The 21,284-nt window shown below is 45.3% G+C and overlaps 1 protein-coding gene across 2 annotated transcripts in view; it reads right to left on the reverse strand.

Moving 5' to 3' along the window:
• RASA3 (RAS p21 protein activator 3) overlaps positions 1-21,284 on the reverse strand; it is an 886,845-nt gene that overhangs the window by 73,973 nt on the left and 791,588 nt on the right. The gene's annotated exons all lie outside the window — the stretch shown is intronic.

The following is a 21,284-nucleotide window of genomic DNA, read 5'->3' on the forward strand; positions in this document are numbered from 1 at the left end:
ACTCATGTTGTGGACTGATATGAGAATAAAAGCGAAGAGTGTTCTTGATTCCCACCATTCCTGTGAGTAACCTAAGTCGCTTGTTCTGGGTTGTCTAATCATTGGTAGCTTCACTGTAGTACAGAGAACGAATGAGACACTGATGCTAGTCGGATAGGGGTTCTGGGTACTGAGGTGAGTTTTTTGGTACACCACAATTCACTGAGGTCCTGGTTTCCTGCGCATAGTTCTGTGCATGAGCAGAATCCCTGCAACAGACTAACCTACGTACCGGTAGCGCTGCACATTTAACTTTGGGTGGTGACAATTATGAATAGTCATCAAGTTAAAATTTGAGCTGATTGTAACTAAATGTTGATATGGTTTCTTTTCCTTCTCATTCTTTCAAAAGGAACGGGTACAAAAGTGGAGGTTTCCCCTTACTTGGGGCGCCTTATATATTGACTGTATTTGGATACACATTGAGGACATTACCATATCAATTGGGGTTCTGTATAAGCCGAACCCTAATACCTCAGCTAGCAATATCGAAACTTCCGGGACGAAATTGCAACCTGCAAGGAGGTATGTTTACCTTAAACAACAGACTCTTTACAGGTTTGACGTTAAGCAAATTTTCATCAAAATAATTCTTATTAATACTGTGGTTCCTGCTGTTATATTTCTTTACCTGTTAGGTATCTTCGAAGGAGCTTTTAGGTATTGTAAACATACATAACTTATTAACTGCTTAATTTTATATAGTGATAAAGGGTGTATGATATAAACCACACTTTGTGGAATGCTTCGAGGTCCCACAATGGAAGAACTTTGAAAACACTATGTATTAGTAGTTTGTCTCCAGCACGAGAAAATATGCGCTTAATACTTACAGGCGTTAAAGATTAACTAGTCACTGTACTGGAGTCATAAAGATTACTTCAATGATATTTAAGCAATTATAAGCCACTTTTAGAGTGAACTACAGGATGTACTTACATCTTGATACTTTGTGCATGGGTTTCCAACACACAAATATGATCTAGGATTGCCGTTTTATAATGCTTTATCACAACCGAAGTCACTATGTGGGGATTAAAACTAAACACGAATACCACATGTCATGTTACAGTAGACTTTCATGTTTATACTTTTTTCAGCTCTGAGGAAGTCACGGGATAATTTTCCCATCAGTGCGACGAGGCTGTGTAAGGCTAAGAAGTGGCACATTCTAAGAAAAAGAACAATAAAGAACAGGAAAAGAAGAAGACTACTGTTAATTATTGATTGATTTATGATATTGGGTGATATGTGTGTGCTGGGGGACATCGTGCCTTCCAGATTGTCTCTTTTGGAATTAGAAATCTAAATGTCTGACAAAACCATTGAAATTCCCCCGTTATAGTTAGTTCAGCTAACTATAACTCGTGCGCCCGCAATGCACTGCTGATGACGTCACATATTACATCACTCATGACATGGTCAGTGACAATGGTTTTGAACGAGTGAAAAGTCCAGCTAACTATAACACCCCTTAAACCTATGGTTTTTTCAGTGAATTTCTAAGGTTTTTTAAATGCTAATTCCTAACTATAACGTGCCTGAAACCTATGGTTTTTTCAGTGAATTTCAAAGGTTTTTTAAATGCTAATTTCTAACTATGCCTACAGAGATAGGACATATGAAGAAAGAAAGAAAAAACGCACAGAAAGAAAAAAAAGAAATGCAGAAAGAAGCAACAGAAGTCCTCAAAGACGAAGAAAAGTGCAGGAAGAAGGATAACGTGCAGAAAGAACAAACAGAAGAGCAGAAAGAAGCCTTGTTGCAAAATCATCCTGTACCCTCAACTTTTTCAGACGGATACTGGTGGTAACTGAGTCTGACTAACCAGTCCTAGAGCCAGTGCTATGTTAAAAGACACTCAGAATACAGTGAAAACACCTATATACACTAGGGAACACTATGCGTTGGGGGCCCCTGTGATTAGCATGACCTCCTCTGTAAGCCCCTAGTATATAATAGGGCAGGGGATTAAAACTACCTCTTAAAACGTGCCACAGGGCGCGTTTGCACACGTCACCTCAGGCCCCGTCCCCTCCCTTCCCCACTGTGTAAACACGCCCTGATGCCGTTTTAAGTTGGGAGATTAAGTCCCCTTGAATCCTGAGGGTCCCTAGGGTCCAACTAGACCACTAGGTACCTTCAGGAAGCGCCACAGAGCTGCGTTGCAGAGAGATGTAAAAAGGGGCACGGCCTAGACCACCTCTCTGCAACGCAGCGCAGTGACGCTTACTGGAAGCACCTGGTGGGCTAGTTGGTCCCCAGGGTCCCTCAGGATTGAAGGGGAATTATTTCCCCAACTTAAAACGCGCCACAGGGCTTGTTTGCACATGTTAACTCAGGCCCCGTCCCCTCCCTTCACCACTGTGTAAACACGCCCTGTGGCCGTTTTTAGTTGGGAGATTAAGTTCATTTGAATCCTGAGGGTCCCTAGGGTCCAACTAGTCCACTAGGTACCTCCAGTAAGCGCCACAGAGCTGCGTTGCAGAGAGGTGTAAAAAGTGGCACGGCCTGGACCACCTCTCTGCAACGCAGCTCAGTGGCGCTTACTGGAAGCACCTGGTGGGCTAGTTAGCCCCCAGGGGCCCTGAGGATTGAAGGGGAATTATTTCCCCAACTTAAAACACGCCATAGGGCGTGTTTGCACACGTCACCTCAGGCCCCGTCCCCTCCCTTCCCCACTGTGTAAACACGCCCTGTGGCCGTTTTTTAAGTTGGGAGATTAAATCCCCTTGAATCCTGAGGGTCCCTATGGGCAAAATAGCCCACTAGGTACGTCCAGTAAGCGCCATTGCAGAAAGGTGTAAAAAGGGGCACGGCCTGCACCACCTCTCTGCAACGCAGAGCAGTGGCGCTTACTGGAAGCACCTGGTGGGCTAGTTGGCCCCCAGGGTCCCTCAGGATTGAAAGGGAATTATTTCCCCAACTTAAAACGCGCCACAGGGCGTGTTTGCACACGTCACCTCAGGCCCCGTCCTCTCCCTTCACCACTGTGTAAACGCACCCTGTGGCTGTTCTAAGTTGAGAGATTAAGTCCCCTTGAATCCTAAGGGTCCCTAGGGTCAAACTAGCCCACGAGGTACCTCCAGTAAGCGCCACAGAGCTGCATTGCATAGAGGTGTAAAAAGGGGAGTGGCCTCAGAACACCTGGCTGCAATGCAGCTCCCTGGCGCATACTGGGGATACCTGTTGGGCTAGTTGGCCCTCAGGGACCCTCAGTATTGAAGGGAAATTAATTCCCCAACTTACAACTGGCCAGGGGGCGCGTTTGCAGAGTGCTGCAAGGAGGGGGCGTGGCCTCCGGTGCGATGCTGGTCTTTTATTTATTTTATTTTTTTAAGACGGAGGGCTGTGTGGCCCCACATCTTTTTCTAATTTATTGGCCCTGGGGACCCAATCCTCCCAGGGTCTGCACCCTAATTTATTTTGTTGAAAAAAATTAATTTGGCCCTCCCAAGGCCTTAATCGGCCCCGAGGACCCCAACCCCCGGGTCATGGCCTTTTTTTTTTTTTATTCTTTAGGAGGGGGGCTGGGTTGCCCCCCTCCTCAGGCCACTTATGGCCCCGGGGACCCCATCCCCCGGGGCCGGCCTTTGTTTTTTATCATTTTAAAAAAATATATATTTATAGAAACACCTAGGACATGCTGGACAAACCGTATGTACCTATCACCAGGACGATTTGTGTGATATTCATTAAAAGGCGACTATGCATATAATGAATCCACGTGGAATGTATTTACACCGCTAGTGAAGCTCTGACGTGTCTGACGCCCTACCGTGCCTAATCCCGGCGCCCCCGCCGGTGGGTACTCTCCAAGTAGACACCCTTGTCGTTTATTTATACAAACATGGGTAGCTATTGACGGGCACATTTAATACACACGCACACCAAGCCATTCAAAGGGGATTCGACAAAAATTCGAACAAACTATGCAAGAAACCCCCCTCACGGTTAATAAAACAGACATCCACCGCCGGATGTGTAATACTTTTTATTTTACTCTCTGGAGAGGAGACGAACCTCACTTGAGAGTCACAGCGTGCTCCTGGCTGAGCCCAATGCTGTGTTACACCCACCAGTGCCCGCCGAGTGCCACACACCTCTGTGTTGTATTCCACCAGCTATTGCGTATGCTATGACACTCTCTAGCCCATGTGCACTGTAACACCACCCCGTGAATATGTCATGCCACACTTGCCTTCGCACGGGTTATATTGCCCCATCTAACGTGCCTTCCTCGATGCCTATGTTATAACGCACAGTGCTATGCCATACATATTACAATCTGGGATCCATATCTTTGTCACAGTGCATATGCAACGTTACTCTCCCCAGCACATATTTTATATTACAACTTTAGAGACTAGTTAGGTTACACAACACTGCCCTGTGCATATTACACTCCAAGGCGCATATCGCATAGCACACGCTAGTGCCTGTGCTATCTCACGCTCTCCAATGAATCTGTCATTGCGCACAATGTATTGCATATTATATTTCACGCCCCGGTTCATCTTATATCACACTTTTTGGTGCATAGTTTATACCATATACTATATCTATTTTTCATTTTCAATCGTGCTCTCAGGACTATGTTCTATATAACACTGCGTCCACCTACCCTTTTCACGGGCATTACATTTTGCGATGGCGGTGGAGGGTCAGGGAGTGTTTCTGCCAAGTGAGCCCGGAGTCACAGTCACAAACGTCCTCTTCTTCCTGAATAAAAGTGAGATTATGCTGCATACTTGTTCATATTTTAAGTAGTTCGCACAGACACACATTTTAAAAACAATAAAGTTCCTAATACCCACCTTCTCTGAACAGTTAGCTTGCTGCCCCATCCACCTCCTCCCTATCCTCTGTTGTCTGAATCCATGGACTAGCCTCCTTCCTCCTGCCATGCATGGTCTGATGTGCTGCCACTGCCCTCCATTTAGCATGATGTACCAGTCCACTTCTCCTGCCCTCCATTGCCCAATTCTATGGCCCATCATTGACCTCCTGCTTAGCCTCTGTGCTTAGCTTGCTGCCCCTATTCTCCTTCCCCCTGCCCTCCGATGTCTTTGTGCATGCCCCTGCTCCATCCTTTTTGCCCACCATGTTCCATGGACCTGCCACTCCTATCTGCTCTGAGTGTTCTGTTGAGCTGCCACTTCCCTCCCACCTGCCTAGCATTGTCAGATGACTGTAACCTGTCCCTGCCACCTCCACCCTGCCTGTCCACATGCCATTTCCCTATCCCCTTCCTCCTGTCCTCCATGGTCCATTTTACTGCCACACCCTTCTGCCCTCCCTGGTCTGTTGTGCTGCAACTGCTCCTCCTGCCTGCCCCGCGCGGCCTGAACTCTCTTGTCTGTGCCCAGGTCCTGACCCTCCCTTCTATCCTCCATGGTCCTTTGTGCATGCCCCTGCACCCTCCTTCTTGCCCATCATAGCCATTGTGCTGCCACTAACCCTCCCGCTTGCCATGCATGGTCTTCTGTGCTGCCATGGCCCCTCCCACCTTCCCTGTGTGGTCAGCTAGCTGCCCCTGACCCCCTCCCACCTTCCCTCCATGGTCTGTGTATATGCCATCATAGCCTCATTGTTGCTCTCCATGGTGTGTCTTGTCTTTCCTGCCTGACCTACATGGTCATCTTGCTGCTCCTGCCCTGCCCCCTTGCCCCCAGCCCTCTGTTTCCATGTGCAGACCCTTATTCCCTCCCTCCTGGCTTGTCTGTTCCATTGTAATGCCCCTGATCCGTCCCTCCTGCCCTTTATGGTCTGTTATGCTGCAGCTTTCTCTCCTGTCTGTCTATTATGGTCAGGTAGCTACAATTGCCTGTTTCCCCTATGTTCTCTGTTGTCCATGTGCATGGTCCTGTCCCCTCCCTATTGCTTTCTATGGATTGTTGTGCTGCACTCCCGTCCCGCATGCCCTGTGTGGTGTATTGTGCTGCTGCAAACCCTGATGCCTGCCCTGTAAGGTCAGTTTGGTGCACCTCTCCATGTCCCTCCTGTCCTCAGTTATCCGAGTCCATGTCCCTACCCCAATTCCTCCTGCCTACCATGATCCAATGTACCATACTTGCGAACATTTTGAACTTGGTAAGAGGGAGATTTTGAAAAAAAACTGGGGTATTGATTTTCCCCTTTGAGTTACATTGAAAAAGAGGAGATTGTAGACAGGAGACAGATCAAATAAAGCCCATTTGAGCTTAAAAACATTGGACGTTTCCTGGCTGAAACGGGTCTGTTGGCATGTATGGTTGTACTACCACGGTTTCTTACTTCTGCCCACAATGGTCTATTATATTGCCACAGCCTCTCTTGCCAGTCCTGTATTGTTGGTTTGTTGCCCCTGTCCCCCTTTCCACTGCCCTCCATAGTCTGCCTGCCCAGTGTGGTCAAATTGTTGCCTCTGCACTCTCCTACCTGCCTTCAATTTTCAGAGTCCGTGCCCCTGGCCTCTGCCTCTCAACAGTATCCCAATGAACAACTAGATTGCTAACATTCTATATTTGTTACAAAAGTGTGGAACGCCTGACATCATCTTGATGTAATCAAAACTGTAATACCTAGAGCATTTCCTTTAGAAATTACATATATGAGAGGGTCTTATTTGCATCAAAATTATGGTTAGTGCTCTAAAAATCTAAAATGAGGACATATTTTCTGAGTTTACAAATAGCGACAAAGAACTTTTAAAATTATTTGTAATCTTTATGTTTTTTTATCCAGTTGACCACTTGATTAAATGTTGCACCTAGGGGAGAGGATGTGGTCTTACTTCCAGAGCTGCAGACTTTGCAGCTGGGGAACCAGGTTGGAGTTTCTGCTTCAGCTCATCATTCTGTGATTCTGGTCAAATCACTTAATCTCCCCATGTCTACAACCAAAATGAATTTGATCTTGTGTGATGTAACCAATGCTCATGTAAAGCACTCCAATACCTGACAAGTCTGCACTATATAAAACTGCAAATACACAAAAAACAAGTGTTTTGCACACTTCTGTCATTGGGCTACATGTGGGCTACATCTGGGTGATATTTGTGCTGCATTTGGGCTCTTTTGTCTCTGGTGGCCATTTTGGGAGATTTATTTGTTATGAAGTTTCCTAAATTCCTCATTTACTACAGTCTCCTCAGTAGGAAATACTCTCAGTTTTTTACTTTCATTCCATCAAGAAAGCATTCAGATGTTTCACACATTTGCCATAAATTCAGAATGTTAGCACTCTAGTTGCTTATTAGATCACTGTAGTAAAGCTACTGCTCACCAGGGAAGTCTGCTGCTGGTATTCAAAGAGCATGTTTCAGTCTGCATGCCAGAATTTTTGTTTTGAGAAGTCACTCAAAATGTGCCCTAATTTTTCTTTCTGCAGCACTAATCATACTTTCTATGGCAAAATGAACCCCCTCATTTTGTTCCTTTTTAAATTAAATGTTTTAAGAGTTACCACTTTATTCCAATCAAGATAGCTTCAGGTGTGCAATACGTTTGTCATAAGTAGGACTGTTAGCGCTCTAGTTGTTCTTTAGAACACTCTGGGAAGCTGCAGTAGAACACAAAGGAATCAACTGACAGTCTCTGCCCTTGTTGGATGGACATGTTTTACTGAGAATGTCAGACTTCATTCTCACATGACTGAGAAAGATAATGTGAATTTACAGAAAATATGCTCTCATTTTAGCTTCTGGAGCACCTTCCAATCCTCTATGGGACAAGCATGAGAAAATAGTTTCTCTCAAACATGATTCATGATATCCCAGCAGAAGGCTTTTCACAGGGTAAAATCACCTTAGAACACACCACAATTCCTAAACTTAGTATGGTACCATCAACTAATGTAACTAAAGTCTGTTATCACCCTGTATAGTTCTCCTTATGGTGACCCTCGAAGTCTTATATTCACTATAATGCATTTCAGTGGGGTGCTATCATGTATATTGGTCCCAAGATGGCTGCCAGCAATTCTAGGATGAAGTGCTGACAGACAATCAGATCTCACGATAAGATGTGTGGTTAGGCTCCGCCCAGATATCGATATTTTTTTATTTTTGAATTTCTTAGAACCTACTGAACTGATTTACACCATTTGAAAAAAAGGGCACTTTCTGAACCAAGAGCTACCTTTTTGCCAAATTTGGTGTAATTCCATTCAGCAGTTCATGCTGTAGCCGTGTCTAAAGTTTCCAATGGAATTAACATGCGGAAAATGCGTTTTTGAACCCCCTTTTTAACAGTTTTACTTACGGCAAAAGTATGGCACACCTGAAGCCATCTTGATTGGAATAAACTGGTAACACTTAAAACATTTAATTTAAAAAGGAACAAAATGATGGGGTTCATTTTGTCATAGAAATTATGGTTAGTGCTGTAGAAAGAAAAATTAGGACATGTTTTAAGTGAAATCTCAAATATCTTCCTCTTATATTTCAAGAGGAGCAGCCTGTCAGTTGATTTCTTTGTGTTCTACTGCAGCTTCCCAGAGTGTTCTAAAGAACAACTAGAGCGCTAACAGTCTTACTTATGACAAAATTATAGCACACCTGAAGCCATCTTGATTGGAATAAACTGATAACACTTAAAACATTTAATTTAAAAAAAGAACACAATTAGGGGGTTCATTTTGTCATGGAAATTATGGCTAGTGCTGTAGAAAGAAAAATTAGGACATGTTTTAAGTGAGATCTCAAATATCTTCCTGTTATATTTCAACAGGAGCAGCCTGTCAGTTGATTCCTTTGTGTTCTACTACAGCTTTCCAGAGTGTTCTAAAGAACAACTAGAGCGCTAACAGTCTTACTTATGGCAAAAATTAAGGCACACCTGAAGCCTTCTTGATTGGAATAAACTGGTAACACTTAAAACATTTAATTTAAAAAGGAACAAAATTAGGGGGTTCATGTTGTCATAGAAATGATGGTTAGTGCTGCAGAAAGAAAAATGAGGACATGTTTTAAGTGAGATCTCAAATCCTCTTCTATTTCATTAGAAAACTCTGGCATGCAGACTGAAACAATCATTTTCAATACCAGCAGTAGACTTCCAGTTAACTCCCTGGTGAGCAGTAGCTTTACTACAGTGATCTAATGAGCAACTAGAGTGCTAACATTCTGAATTTATGGCAAATGTGTGACACATCTGAATGCCTTCTTGATGGAATCAAAGTAAAAAACTGAAAGCATTTCCTACTGAGGAGACTGCAGCAAATGAGGAAATTAGGAAACTTCATAACAAATAAGTCTCCCAAGATGGCCACCAGAGAAAAAAAGAGCCCAAATGTACCACAAATATCACCCAGATGTAGCCCACATATAGCCCAATAACAGAAGTGTGCAAACCACATTTTATTTTTTGTTTTTTTGCAGTTTTATATAGTACAGAGTGGTCAGGTATTGGAGCGTTGCATCGTACTTGGACCCCTTATTGCATATTTTGCACGAAGTACATGAGATTTATCTTGCAAAACGTTGAACTTTACTATTCTGTTAACCTGAAGTTGCTCTGATCCGGGCTTTGTAACGCCCGTTTTTACCTACTGGTTTCAATTAATTCTCACTGTATTGTATTACGAAAGAGGATTTACTGTTTTTATGTACACTTTTATGATCTATGTTTCTAAATCACATCGAATAAAGTTGAATGAATTTAATTGAAGTTTCCCAAGATGGCCACCAGAGAAGAAGGAAACCAAATGTAACACAAATATCACCCAGATGTAGCCCATGTATAGCAAAATGACTAAAGTGAGGAAAACACTTTTTATCCTTTGTTTTTTTGCAGTTTTATATAGTGCAGGCAGGTCAGATATTAGAGTGCTTTACATGAGCATTGGTTAAATTATACAAGGACAAACTCATTTTGGTTGTAGACATGGGGAGATTAATTCATTTGACCAGAATCAAAGAATGTCGAGCTGAAGCAGAAACTCCAACTTGGTTCCCCAGTTGCAAAGTCTGCAGCTCTGGAAGTAACACCACATTCTCTCCCCTAAGCGTAACATTTAATCAAGTGGTCAACATTGCTGCATCCTGGACTTCCTCAAAGTAGGACAGGTTTCACCCCTCCTAAAGAAACCTACAGCTGACCCCACGGACCTTAACAACTATCGTCCTATATCCAATATTCCCACCTTGGCCAAACTACTTGATAAATGTGTACACCACCAATTGACTAAACATATTGATCACTTTGACATCCTAAATAAACACCAATCAGGTTTCAGAGCAGGCCACAGCACCGAATCAGCCATGACACACATTATTGACAATGCGCTACAAATCCTTGACCAGAACGGATCTTGCCTACTCATCCTACTAGACCTATCCTCAGCTTTTGATACGTTGAAACATGAGAATCTAATAGAGCTCCTGAACCACAGAATGGGTTTATCAGGGACAGTGTTAAACTGGTTTACCTCTTTCCTCCATAATCGTACACAAAAATTCAAGTTCAACAACACTCTCTCCAAATCCTTACCAGTAACATTGGGAGTTCCGCAAGGGTCTTCACTATCTCTGACATTGTTTAACCTGTTCATGGAACCTCTCACCGAAATTCTTCATGCGTCTAACGTACAATTTCATATGTACGCTGACGATACACAACTCTATCTTAAGATCAACAACCTAGAAGACATTAAGTTGCTTAACTCCACACTCAGGAATACAGAGCCCTGGCTAGCAGAAAACCATCTCAAACTGAACGCTCTAAAAACAGAATTCCTCCTTATAGCTCCACCTGCCAAAGTCCCTTTAATGCAAGACTTGATAAAACATCTTACCGCACTCAACGTTCAACCAACCATTGTGGACTCAGCAAAATCTTTGGGAATTACTCTTGACAGCAACCTCACTATGCAAAAATACATTAGCAACGCTACAAAGGGAGCAAACTTCCAGGTAAACACACTTAGGAAGCTGAAACCCTTCCTGCCAGTCGAGGACTTCAAGCTGGCAGTACAAGCTCTAGTTATCCCTCGAGTGGAGTACGGAAATGTCTCTTTATGTGGCCTCCCAAAAGCTACAACAGTGCCCCTTAGAGCCTCAATAAACGCTGCAGCGAGACTCATCACCGGCTCGAAAAGAAGTTCACACATTTCCCCAGAATTAAAAGCCTTGAACTGGCTACCGCTTGAAGCCAGAATTCACCTAAAAATAGCGTGCATGACGCATAAAGCCCTACATCATAATACACCCAGCTACCTCGCACAGAAACTGACGATCTCTGGTGGTTTAAGATCCGCAAAGAGTGCTGAAAACCTACTACTGAAACCTCAAAGGTTCAACAAGAAAAAAACATATAAACGATCCTTCTCGGGGATGGCGCCCAGAATATGGAACACACTTCCCCCTGAAACCAGAATGAATGCCTCTACCTCATCTTTCAAAAAGGAAGTTAAAGCGATTCTCATGGCAAAAGTCACCTGAACACAGACTAAATAGACACCGAGTTCTACAGCTCCCTTACCAGTATGCCATACTATGTTAAGGCTCCAACTAAACACCCTACTCACTTTTGTTTGCCTTTGACTTGTCTCAATGGGGATGTTTCCTGTTATGTACCCTACTGCTGTTTGCACAAAATGTTTTATATACGAGTGTTTACCTGCATATATTTGTTTGTATAACTAACAGTTGTTTAATGTAAACCGCTCTGATATCCACAAGGATCTTTTTTCGCGCTCTATAAAACTCTCAAAATAAATAAAATAAATAAACTGGATAAAAAAACATAAGGATAACAAATAATTTAAAAGTGCTTTGTCGCTATCTGAGAACTAAGAAAATATGTCCTCATTTTAGTTTTTTAGATCACTAATCATAATTTCTATGCAAATAAGAACCTCTAATTTCTATAATTTCTAAAGGAAATGCTTTAGGTAGTACAGTTTTGATTACATCAAGATGACGTCAGGCGTGCCACACTTTTGTAATAAATATAGAATTTTAGCAATCTAGTTGTTCATTAGGATACTGTTGGGAGGCAGAGGTCAGGGGCACGGACTCGGAAAAAAAAGGCAGGTAGGAGGGTGCAGAGGCAACAATTTGCCCACACTGGGCAGGCAGGAAGGGCAGTGGCAGCACAACATGGAGGGCAGTGGAAAGGGGGCATGGGCAACAAACCAACAATGCAGGACAGGCAAGAGAGGCTGTGGCAATATAATAGACCATTGAGGGCAGAAGGAAGAGGCAGTGGTAGTACAACCATACATGCCAACAGAGACGATTCAGGCAGGAAACACCCAATGTTTTTAAGCCCAAAAGGGCTTTATTTTATGTGTCTCTTGTCTACAATCTCCTCTTTTTCTATTCAAGTCAATGGGAAAAATCAATTCCCTATATTTTTTTCAAAATCTCCCACTTACCAAGTTCAAAATGTTAGCAAGTATGGTACATTGGATCATGGAAGGCAGGAGGAATTGGGTAGGTACATGGACTCGGATAACAGAGGACAGGAGGGACATGGACAGGTGTACCTAACTGACCTTACAGGGCAGGAATCAGGGTTTGCAGCAGCACAATACACCACACAGGGCATGTGGGACGGCAGTGCAGCACAAGAAAACATGTAAAGCAATAGGGAGGGGACAGGACCATGCACATGGACAACAGAGAACAGAGGGGAAAGAGGCAATGACAGCAAGCTGACCATACTGGATAGACAGGAGAGAAAGCTGCAGCATAACAGACTATAAAGGGCAGAAGGGAAGGATCAGAGGCATGACAATGGAACAGACAAGCAAGGAGGGATGGAATAGGGTTCTGCACATGAAAAGGGAGGGCAGGGGGCAAGGGGGCAGGGCAGGAGCAGCAAGCTGACCATGGAGGTCAAGCAGGATGGGCGCTAGAAGCACAACACACCATGGAGGGCAACAGTGAGACTACAATGGCATACACACAGACCATGGAGGGAAGGTGGGAGGGGGTCAGGGGCAGCTAGCTGACCACACAGGGAAGGTGGGAGGGCCGTGGTAGCACAGAAGACCATGCATGGCAAGCAAGAGGGTTAGTGGCAGCACAATTTGGCCATGATGGGCAAGAAGAAGGGTGCAGGAGCATGCACAAAGGATCATGGAGGTTAGAAGGGAGGGGTAGGAGCTGGGCACAGACAAGAGAGTTCAGGGGAAGGAGCCTCACAACAAACCACGCAGGGCAGGCAGGAGGAGCAGTTTCAGCACAACAGGCCAGGGAGGGCAGAAGGATGTGGCAGGAAAATGGACCATGGAGGACAGGAGGAAGGGGACAGGGGCATGGGACGTGGACAGGCAGGGTGAAGGTGGCAGGGAGAGGTTACAGTCATCTGACAATGCTAGGCAGCTCAACAGAAAACTTAGAGTAGATAGGAGGGGCAGGTCCATGGAACATGGTGGGCAAAAAGGATGGATCAGGGGCTTGCACACAGACATCGGAGGACAGGGGGAAGGAGCGTAGGAGCAGCAAGCTAAGCAAAGAGGCTAAGCAGGAGAGCAATGATGGACAGGAGGAGTGGACTGGGACATTATGCTAAATGGAGGGCATGGCAGCACATCAGACCATGCATGGCAGGAGGGAGGAGGCTAGTGCATTGATTCAGACAACAGAGGATAGTAGAAAGTGGATGGGGCAGCAAGCTAACTGTTCAAAGAAGGCAGGAAGGCCAGGGGCAGAACAACGGCCACACAGGGCTGTAATGAGGGAGCAGGGGCATGGACTTGGACAATGGATGGCAAGGAGGAGAGGAGGCAGGAGCAGCAATCTTGGGTGGGGGGCAGTACAATGCCAGGCCAGGCCCTGCTTGCAACCCCCATCATCCATTGTGATAGACATCTTAATAGAAATTCGCTGAAAAAAACAAAGATTACAGGGACGTTATAGTTAAGCTCAGATTTCACTCATACAAAACCACTGAAATTCAGCAGTTATAGTTACCTGAGCTAACTTTAACTTACGCCCCCGCAATGCACTACTTATAACCTCAGACATTACATCATTCATGAAACGGTCAAGACATCACTCATGACATCTCAAATGAGCTGTGAATAGAATGGAACAATAATCACTAAAACTTTATTTAGGGATAGTGTGTGTATATTAACACCCCTTTTTATTTCTTTTCCTTCATGTAAGAACCTCTATAATATGCAATGTGCCCAGATGAATATGGCCGATAGCCTTTCACTTTAAAGTAATGTGTAGTCCATTGTTTAGGTTGATGTTTGCAATCGTAAGTATGTTTATTATGAACAAGTCACATTGACGTACATACAGGTACGGCGGTCACAGGGCAAGATATGCTGAAATTACATTGTGTGCATGTTAACACTTGTTTTCTTTTTTTATTGTATGAATTCCTGAATTTTTGCATCGTGACCAGGCCAATATGCACCTCTCTTGCCTCTTTCTGTACCTCTCTTGCCTCTTTCGGAACCTCTCTTGCCTCTTTCTGGAGCTACTCTCTTCTTTCTGCATCTCCCTTGCCTCTTTCTGCACCTCTCTTGCCTCTTTCTGCAGCTCACTCTCTTCTTTCTGCACCTCACTTGCCTCTTCCTGTACCTCTCTTGCCCCTTTCTGTACCTTTCTTCTTCTTTCTGCACATCTCTTGCCTCTTTCTGCATCGCTCTTGCCTCTTTCTGCTCTTCTCTTGCCTCTTTCTGCACCTCCCCTGCCTCTTTCTACACCTCTTTTGCCTCTTTCTGCACCTCTCTTGCCTCTAGCTGCACTTCTCTTGCTTCTCTCTGCAGCTCACTCTCTTCTTTCTGCACCTCTCTTGCCTCTTTCTGCAACTCGCTTGCCTCTTTCTGCACCTCTCTTCCCTCTTTCTGCAGCTCACTCTCATCTTTCTGCACCTATCTTGCCTTTTTCTGCACCTCTTGTGCCTCCTTCTTCACCTCTCCTGCCCCTTTCTGCACCTTTCTTCCTCTTTCTGTACCTCTCTTGCCTCTTTCTGTCCCTCTCTTGCCTCCTTCTGCTCTTCTCTTGCCTCTTTCTGCACCTCACTTGCACCTTTCTGTACCTTTCTTCCTCTTTCTGCACCTCTTTTGCCTCTTTCTACACCTCTTACCTTTTTCTGCACCCCTCTGGCCTCTTTCTGCACCTCTCTTGCCTCTTTCGGAACCTCTCTTGCCTCTTTCTGGAGCTACTCTCTTCTTTCCGCATCTCCCTTGCCTCTTTCTGCACCTCTCTTCCCTCTTTCTGCAGCTCACTCTCTTCTATCAGCACCTCTCTTGCCTCTTTATGCACATCTCTTGCCTCTTTCTGCAGCTCACTCTCTTCTTTCAGCACTTCTCTTGCCTCTTTCTGCACCTCTCTTGCCTCTTTCTGCAGCTCTCTCTCTTCTTTCTGCACCTCACTTGCCTTTTTCTTTACCTCTCTTGCCTCTTTCTGTACCTTTCTTCTTCTTTCTGCACCTCTCTTGCCTCTTTCTGCACCTCTCTTGCCTCTTTCTGCTCTTCTCTTGCCTCTTTCTGTACCTCACCTACCTCTTTCTACACCTCTTACCTCTTTCTACACCTCTTACCTCTTACTGCACTTCTCTTGCCTCTTTCTGTATTTCTCTTGCCTCTTTCTGCACCTCTCTTGCCTCTTTCTGTACCTCTTTTGCCTCTTTCTTCACCACTCTTGCCTCTTGCTGCACTTCTCTTGCTTCTCTCTGCAGCTCACTCTCTTCTTTCTGCACCTCTCTTGCCTCTTTCTGCACCTCGCTTACCTCTTTCTGCACCTCTTCCCTCTTTCTGCAGCTCACACTCATCTTTCTGCACCTCTTGTGCCTCTTTCTTCACCTCTCCTGTCCCTTTCTGCACCTTTCTTCCTCTTTTGTGTACCTCTTTTGCCTCTTTCTGTCCCTCTCTTGCCTCCTTCTGCTCTTCTCTTGCCTCTTTCTGTACCACACTTGCCTCTTTCTGTACCTTTCTTTCTCTTTCTGCACCTCTTTGCCTTTTTCTACATCTATTATCTCTTTCTGCACCTCTTGTGCCTCTTTCTGTACCTTTCTTGCCTCTTTCTGCACTTCTCTTGCTTCTTTCTATGCCTTTCTTCCTATTTCTTCACCTCTCCTGCCCTTTTCTGCACATTTCTTCCTCTTTCTGTACCTCTCTTGCCTCTTTCTGTCCCTCTCCTGCCTCCTTCTGCTCTTCTCTTGCCTCTTTCTCTACCTCACTTGCCTCTTTCTGTACCTTTATTCCTCTTTCTGTACCTCTTTTGCCTCTTTCAACACCTCTTACCCCTTTCTGTACCCCGCTGGCCTCTTTCTACATGTCTCTTGCCTCTTTCTGAACCTCTCTTGCCTCTTTCTGCAGCTCACTCCCTTCTATCAGCACCTCTCTTGCCACTTTATGCACATCTCTTGCCTCTTTCTGCAGTTCACTCTCTTCTTTCTGCACTTCTCTTGCATCTTTCTGCACCTCTCTTGCCTCTTCCTGCAGCTCACTCTCTTCTTTCTGCACCTCACTTGCCTCTTTCTGTACTTCTCTTGCCTCTTTCTGTACCTTTTTTCTTCTTTCTCCACCTCTCATGCCTCTTTCGGCACCTCTCTTGCCTCTTTCTGCTCTTCTCTTGCCTCTTTCTGCACCTCACTTGCCTCTTTCTATACCTCTTACCTCTTTCTACACCTCTTACCTCTTTCTGCACTCCTCTTGCCTCTTTCTGTATTTCTCTTGCCTTTCTCCACCTCTCTTGCCTCTTTCTGCACCTCTTTTGCCTATTTCTGCACCTCTCTTGCCTCTTGCTGCACTTCTCTTGCTTCTCTCTGCAGCTCACTCTCTTCTTTCTGCTCCTCTCTTGCCTCTTTCTGCACCTCGCTTGCTTCTTTCTGCACCTCTCTTCCCTCTTTCTGCAGCTCACTCTCATCTTTCTGCACCTCTCTTGCCTTTTTCTGCACCTCTCGTGCCTCTTTCTGTACCTCTCTTGCCTCTTTCTGTACTTCTCTTGCTTCTTTCTGTGCCTTTCTTCCTATTTCTTCACCTCTCCTGCCCCTTTCTGCACCTTTCTTCCTCTTTCTGTACCTCTCTTGCCTCTTTCTGTCCCTCTCTTGCCTCCTCTTGCTCTTCTCTTGCCTCTTTCTGCACCTCACTTGCCCCTTTCTTTACCTTTCTTCCTCTTTCTACACCTCTTACCTCTTTCTGTACCCCTCTGGCCTCTTTCTGCACGTCTCTTGCCTCTTTCTGAACCTCTCTTGCATCTTTCTGCAGCTCACTCACTTCTTTTTGCACCTCACTTGCCTCTTTCTGTACCTCTCTTGCCTCTTTCTCTACCTTTATTCTTCTTTCTGTGCCTCTCTTGGCTCTTTTTGCACCCCTCTTGCCTCTTTCTGGTCTTCTCTTGCCTCTTTCTGCACCTCACATGCCTCTTTCTACACCTCTTACCTTTCTGCACTTCTCTTGTCTCTTTCTGTATTTCTCTTGCCTCTTTATGCACCTTTCTTGCCTCTTTCTGCACCTCTCTTGCAGCACTTCTCTTGCTTTTTTCTGCGGCTCAGTCTCTTCTTTCTGCACCTCTCTTGCCTCTTTCTGCACCTCTCTTCCCTCTTTCTGCAGCTCACTCTTATCTTTCTGCACCTCTCTTGCCTTTTACTGCACCTCTTGTGCCTCTTTCTGCACATCTCTTGCCTCTTTCTGCAGTTATCTTGCTTCTTTCTGCACCTTTCTTCCTGTTTCTTCACCTCTCCGGTCCCTTTCTGCACCTTTCTTTCTCTTTCTGCCCCTCTCTTGCCTCCTTCTACTCTTCTCTTGCCTCTTTCTGTACCTTTCTTCCTCTTTCTGTGCCGCTCTTGCCTCTTTCAACACTTCTTACTTCTTTCTGCACCTTGCTTGCCTCTTTCTGCACCTCTCTTGCTTTTTTCTGCAGCTCACTCTTCTTCCTGCACCTCTCTTGCCTCTTTCTGAGCCTCTCTTCCCTCATTCTGTAGCTCACTCTCTTCTATTTATACCTCTCTTGCCTCTTTTGCACCTCTCTTGCCTCTTTCTGCACCTATCTTCCCTCTTTCTGCAGCTCACTCTCTTCTTTCTGCACTTCTCTTGCCTCTTTATGCACCTCTATTGCCTCTGTCTGCACTTCTCTTGCTTATTTCTGCAGCTCACTCTCTTCTTTCTGTACCCCTCCTGCCTCTTTCTGCACCTCTCTTGCCTCTTTCTGCACCTCTCCTGCCTCTAACTGCACTGCTCTTGCTTCTGTCTTCACTTCACTTGTCTCTATCTACACCTCTCTTGGCTTTCTACTCCACTCTTGCCTCTTTCTGCACCTTTCTTGCCTCTTTCAGCACTTCTCTTGCCTCTTTCTGTACCTCTCTTGCCTCTTTCTGTACCTCACTCTTGTCTTTCTGCACCTCTCTTGCTTCTTTCTGCACCTCTCTTGCTTCTTTCTGCGCTTCTCTTGCTTCTTTCTGCACCTTTCTTCCTTTTCTACATTTTTCTTGCTTCTTTCTGCACCTTTCTTCCTCTTTCTTAATCTCTTGTGCCTCTTCCTGCACCTCTCTTGTCTCTTTCTGTACCTCTCTTCCCTCTTTCTGCAGCTCACTCTCTTCTATCAGCACCTCTCTTGCCTCTTGCTGCACTTCTCTTGCTTCTCTCTGCAGCTCACTCTCTTCTTTCTGCACCTCTCTTGCCTCTTTCTGCAACTCGCTTGCCTCTTTCTGCACCTCTTCCCTCTTTCTGCAGCTCTCTCTCATCTTTCTGCACCTCTTGTGCCTCTTTCTTCACCTCCCCTGTCCCTTTTTGAACCTTTCTTCCTCTTTCTGTACCTCTCTTGCCTCTTTCTGTCCCTCTCTTGCCTCCTTCTGCTCTTCTCTTGCCTCTTTCTGCACCTCACTTGCCTCTTTCTGTACCTTTCTTTCTCTTTCTGCACCTCTTTGTCTCTTTCTACACCTATTACCTCTTTCTGTACCTCTCGTGCCTTTCTGCACCTCTCTTGCCTCTTTCTGCACTTCTCTTGCTTCTTTCTGTGCCTTTCTTCCTATTTCTTCACCTCTCCTGCCCCTTTCTGCATATTTCTTCCTCTTTCTGTACTTCTCTAGCCTCTTTCTGTCCCTCTCTTGCCTTCTTCTGCTCTTCTCTTGCCTCTTTCTGTACCTCACTTGCCTCTTTCTGTACCTTTCTTCCTCTTTCTGTACCTCTTTTGCCTCTTTCGACACCTCTTACCTCTTTCTGAACCCCCTTGGCCTCTTTCTACACGTCTCTTGCCTCTTTCTGAACCACTCTTGCCTCTTTCTATACCTCTTACCTCTTTCTACACCTCTTACCTCTTTCTGAACCCCCTTGGCCTCTTTCTACACGTCTCTTGCCTCTTTCTGAACCTCTCTTGCCTCTTTCTGCAGCTCACTCCCTTCTATCAGCACCTCCCTTGCCTCTTTATGCACATCTCTTGCCTCTTTCTGCAGTTCACTCTCTTCTTTCTGCACTTCTCTTGACTCGTTCTGCAGCTCTCTTGCCTCTTTCTGCAGCTCACTCTCTTCTTTCTGCACCTCACTTGCCTCTTTCTGTACTTCTCTTGCCTCTTTCTGTACCTTTCTTCTTCTTTCTCCACCTCTCATGCCTCTTTCTGCACCTCTCTTGCCTCTTTCTGCTCTTCCTTTGCCTCTTTCTACACCTCACTTGCCTCTTTCTATACCTCTTACCTCTTTCTGAACTTCTCTTGCCTCTTTCTGTATTTTTCTTGCCTCTTTCTGCACCTCTCATGCCTCTTGCTGCACTTCTCTTGCTTCTCTCTGCAGCTCACTCTCTTCTTTCTGCACCTCTCTTGCCTCTTTCTGCACCTCGCTTGCTTCTTTCTGCACCTCTTGTCCCTCTTTCTGCAGCTCACTCTCATCTTTCTGCACCTCTCTATCCTTTTTCTGCACCTCTCGTGCCTCTTTCTGTTCTTCTCTTGCTTCTTTCTGTGACTTTCTTCCTATTTCTTCACCTCTCCTGCCCCTTTATGCACCTTTCTTCCTCTTTCTGTACCTCTCTTGCCTCTTTCTGTCCCTCTCTTGCCTCCTCTTGCTCTTCTCTTGCCTCTTTCTGCACCTCACTTGCCCCTTTCTGTACCTTTCTTACTCTTTCTACACCTCTGGCCTCTTTCTGCACGTCTCTTGCCTCTTTCTGAACCTCTCTTGCCTCTTTCTGCAGCTCACTCACTTCTTTTTGCACCTCACTTGCCTCTTTCTGTAACTCTCTTGCCTCTTTCTCTACCTTTATTCTTCTTTCTGCACCTCTCTTGGCTCTTTTTGCTCCTCTCTTGCCTCTTTCTGCTCTTCTCTTGCCTCTTTCTGCACCTCACTTGCCTCTTTCTACACCTCTTACCTCTTTATGCACTTCTCTTGTCTCTTTCTGTATTTCTCTTGCCTCTTTCTGTACCTTTCTTGCTTCTCTCTGCACCTCTCTTGCTTCTTTCTGCACTTCTCTTGCTTCTTTCTGCACCTTCCTTCCTCTTTTTGCACCTCTCTTGTCTCTTTCTGTACCTCTCTTGCCTCTTTTTGCACATCTCTTGCCTCTTTCTGCAGCTCACTCTCTTCTTTCTGTACCTCTCTTGCCTCTTTCTGCACCTCTCTTCCCTATTCTGTAGCTCACTCTCTTCTATCTGTACCTTTGCCTCTTTTGCACCTCTCTTGCCTCTTCCTGCACCTCTCGTGCCTCTTTCTGCACGTCTCTTGCCCCTTTATGTACCTCTCTTACCTCTTTATGCACCTCTCTTGCCTCTGTATGCACTTCTCTTGCCTATTTCTGCAGCTCACTCTCTTCTTGCCTCCTTATGCACCTCTCTTGCCTCTTTCTGCACCTCTCTTGCCTCTTTCTGCACATCTCTTGCCTTTCTGCACCAGTCTTGCCTCTTTCTGCACCTCTCTTGCCTCTTTTTGCACTCCTCTTGCCTCTTTCTGCACCTCTCTTGCCTCTTTCTGCACCTCTCTTACCTCTTGCTGCACTTCTCTTGATTCTCTCTGCAGCTCACTCTCTTCTTTCTGCACCTCTCTTGCCTCTTTCTGCACATCTCTTACCTCTTTATGCACCTCTTTTACCTCTTTATGCACCTCTCTTGCCTCTTTCTGTACTTCTCTTGTCTCTTTCTGCACCGCTCTTGCCTCTTTCTTCACCTCTCTTGCCTCTATCTGCACCTCTCTTGGCTTTCTACTCCACTCTTGCCTCTTTCTGCACCTCTCTTGCCTCTTTTTGCACTCCTCTTGCCTCTTTCTGCACCTCTCTTGCCTCTTTCTGCACCTCTCTTGCCTCTTGCTTCACTTCTCTTGATTCTCTCTGCAGCTCACTCTCTTCTTTCTGCACCTCTCTTGCCTCTTTCTGCACCTCTC

Source organism: Triturus cristatus, chromosome 8, assembly GCF_964204655.1.
Source record: "Triturus cristatus chromosome 8, aTriCri1.1, whole genome shotgun sequence".
NCBI classification, from domain to species: domain Eukaryota; kingdom Metazoa; phylum Chordata; class Amphibia; order Caudata; family Salamandridae; genus Triturus; species Triturus cristatus.